The following is a 3,964-nucleotide window of genomic DNA, read 5'->3' as shown; positions in this document are numbered from 1 at the left end:
AAATCCCAACTGAAGTGAGATTAAGCCAAAAAATGAGTGTGTGTGTGTGTGTGTGTGTGTGTGTGCATGTGTGTGTGTGGTGAGGCAGGGGTGCGGGAGGAACGTGTTGGAATGAATGTATGATTGAGCAGTCAGGAGGGGGACTGATTTAAACTTGTATCACCTCTGCAGCCCTAAAAAAAGTCTCTTGGTATCCCTCTGGCTGGTCACCTACTCATCCCTGAGCCAGTCCCTGTGGCCAGGGGAGCACAGTGTGCTGCTCTGAAGGGCCAGGCTGAGCTACAAGCCCATCCCTGGAGCTGGGGTGGTGCGTCAGAGCCCTAAGCTTTTGGGCTGAGAGTAAAGGAGAAGGGAGTTCCTCACCTGGAGATGGGTACTGCTCCTAAAAGAAGGGTAATGACCACAAAGTAGCCTAAAACAGTGAGTGTCTGACTTGCCCTGGGCTTGAGTGTGGCTGGACAAGGTATGTCGCATCCTCAGTGTCTGCTTCTTTCTGCGTGGCTGAGGGTGATGAGCTAAAGGTCCCTGCGATCTCGTCTGGCTCTGAACTCTGACTGTGGGCTCTGGCTGCCTTGTCAACCTCCTCCTTGCTCCTCTTGTGTCTTTTAAAATCATAGCTGGGCCCGACCTCTGTGGCGCTGCAAGGTCAGCCTTTGCTTCTCCAGTCTTCCAGAGCATTCCCCATGGAAGCTCTCAGAAATGCCAGGCTGCAGTTCTGAGCTCACCTCCACGGCACATTCATCTGACCACATGATGTGACTTCTCAGAAGCAGCTCACCCCCCGCAGGACAACTTCTCAAGCTAATCCCACCACGAAGGCCAGAAGTCTTTCTAAAGCACCTCATCGTTCTCACCACAACCTTTCTTTCAGGCTGCAACCTTCAGAGTCTTCTGTGGATCTTCACCTTCCTTACGCTCCTGAATCCAATCTGTCACACTATTTGGTCACTTCCTTCCTCTATTATGCCCCTCAGGCCCCCTCTCTGCTTCTTATTGCTTTGCTCACTTTGATGAAGGCAGCTGCCATGCTGTGACCTGCCCTGTGGACAGGCCCGGTGACAGGGAACTGGGGGCAGCCTCAGGCCAACAGCCCATGGGGACCTGAGTCCTGCCAGCAGCCACATGTGTCAGTTTGGAGGTGATCCTTCCCCAGGGGAGCCTTGAGCTGATCACAGCCCCAGCCAATGCCTTGACTGCAGAGGAACGGCTACATCACGCCTGGGCTCCTCGCCCACAGAAACCAAATGAGCTGCAGGCAATTGTTGTCAAGAGGTGGAGATAGCAGACATCCTGATCTTGTACCTGAACTTTAAGGAAAAGAATCTAAGATTTCACCATTCAGGATGAAAGGGATTTTTTTTTTTTAGCCGTACGCGGGCCTCTCACTGTTGTGGCCTCTCCCGTTGCGGAGCACAGGCTCCGGACGCGCAGGCTCAGCGGCCATGGATCACGGGCCCAGCCGCCCCGCGGCATGTGGCATCTTCCCAGACCGGGGCACGAACCCGTGTTCCCTGCATCGGCAGGCGGACTCTCAACCACTGCGCCACCAGGGAAGCCCTGAAAGGGATTTTTTTTCTTCTTCTAATGGACACTGTGTTAGGGTTCTTCCGAGAAACGGAAAAGAGAGAGAGATTTGGGGAGTCCAAAATCTGCAGGGAAAGCTAGAAGGTCAGAGACTCAGAAAAGAGCTGCCGCCTGAGGCCAAAGGCCATCTGCTGGCAGAATTCCCTCTTGCTCGGAGGAGGTCAGTCTTTGTTCTATCAAGGCCTTCAGCAGATTGAATGAAGCCCATCCACATTATGTAGGGTAATCTGCTTTACTCAAAGTCCAGCTGATTTAAATGTTAATCTCATTTGCAAAACACCTTCATGGAAACATCCAGGATACTGTTTGACCAAATATCTGGGCACTGTGGCCCAGCCAAGTTGACATAAAATTAACCATTACAGATACCCTGTACCAGTTAAGTAAATGCCCTTCTATTCCTAATTTATTAAGGGCTTTTCATAAGTCCTGAGTTTGTGTTGAATTTTATCAAGCAATACTTTTTTGTTTAAATTTATTTATTTGGCTGTGTTGGGTCTTTTTTGCTGCACGTGGGCTTTCTCTAGGTGAGGTGAGCGAGGGCTACTCTTCGCTGCGGTGCACAGGCTTCTCATTGTGGTGGCTTCTCTTGTTGCAGAGCATGGGCTCTAGGCCTGTGGGCTCAGTACTTGTGGCACACAGGCTCAGTAGTTGTGGCTCGTGGGCTCTAGGGCTCAGGCTCAGTAGTTGTGCAGGGGCTTAGTTGCTCCACAGCATGTGGGATCTTCCCGGACCAGGGCTTGAACCCGTGTCCCCTGCATTGGCAGGTGGATTCTTAACCACTGCGCCACCAGGGAAGTCCCTCAAGCAACACTTTTATATTACTATTCTCATTTGATCTATATGTTATTACATAAAATTTATAAGTTTTCTAAAACCCTTCTTGCACTGCTGAAATAAATCCAACTTGATCAGGAAACAGAAATGTTTCTCAATTCACCCTTTGCTCACCATTCCCACCGCCACCACATGTGCTGGGCAGAAAGCAGAGTGCCAGCCCAGTGCCAGGACTAGGGATGAGACCCCCTGCAGGGCCTTCTGGTCCCTGCCCACCCCTGACCCCGGCCATCTCTGGGCCTGGCCCAGGATGGCCCGCAGGCTGCAGGAAGAGACTTGCCCAATCTACCCGGAGCCTGTGGGTGGGACCTGACAGCTGTCCAAGTCACAGTCCTCACCCAGATAAGGGTGGGGCTGACGGGATGTCCTGGTAGTCAAGAGGCCTGGGGTAACAGCAGGTAGCTGGTGGTTGGGGGGTGAAACAGACAAATACACTCACATGCACACTCATGTACCAGGTAAGGCCTTGAGCTTCAGCCCAGCCCACTCCATGGGCTGCGTAGCACTCCTTGGCTCTGCGTCTCTCCGGCTTTATTGAAAGTTCCCCAAATGGGACAAGTCTTTTTTCTGCTTATGCCCCCTTCTCAGTCTCCAGAGCATAGGCACTGAGTCAGCTAGACTGCAAGGTTGAGGGCACAGTCCTCCAGACTGCCAGGAATTCTGACCCACTTTTAGAGGAGCTTACCCAACTGTGCAGTCTCAGGGGACAGCCCCTAAAAGACTGTCCTCACTTCAGACACCAGCTGCAAGTTCAGGGGTCCCCAGGACCACCCTCACTTTAGACCAGCTGGCTACAAATTCGGGGGTCCCCAGGACCACCCTCAGGTTTGATCATTTGCTATCATGACTCACAGAACTCAGGAAAGCTCTACACCTAGGATTACAGTGTGTTAGTTTGTTTTTTTTATAGTGAAAGGATACAAATGGAAACAAGCCAAAGAAGGAGACCACAGGGCAGAGTCTGGGAGAGGCTAAACGGGAACTTCCAGCTGTCCCTTCTCCGTGGAATCACCTCTTCCCATCCACAGTGAGTGACAGTACGCCCAGAGTATTACTAACAGGGGGCCTTGAGCCTTTGGTGTCCAGAGTGTTTACCGGGGCTCCATCACCTACTGCCCACATGGCTCACCCTTAGTCTCCAAGCCCTCTGGGAGGTCAGGCTAATAGCTTTAGTCCCAGTTCCTCTGGAGGTTGGAACTGATAACACTCTCTTTCAGAGGCCTCATCACAGATCACACTGTCAGACTGTCCAGTGGCCAAAGCCCCCAGGCAAACAAAGACTCTCCCATCAGGCAGGCCATTCCAGGGGCCAGACCCCTCTTTAAGTCAGGTTAATTCTTCACAGTACAATACGACAAGCTCCAAAGTAAGTGCCCAGAGACACGGGGTGGTGTGGCTGTTAGAAGCCTGGCCTTGATTTTAAAGCCTCCAGTTCCAGCTCTGGCTTTGCCACTCCTGAGTTTAGTGAGCTTAGCAAGTTGCTTAACCCCTGTTGATACCCACCAGCGAAAGACACCCAGGAACATCACTGCAGTTGAATGAA

The sequence above is a fragment of the Physeter macrocephalus genome, chromosome 11, assembly GCF_002837175.3.
Source record: "Physeter macrocephalus isolate SW-GA chromosome 11, ASM283717v5, whole genome shotgun sequence".
Classification (NCBI taxonomy): Eukaryota; Metazoa; Chordata; class Mammalia; order Artiodactyla; family Physeteridae; genus Physeter; species Physeter macrocephalus.
Note: the sequence above shows the minus strand (reverse complement) of the source record.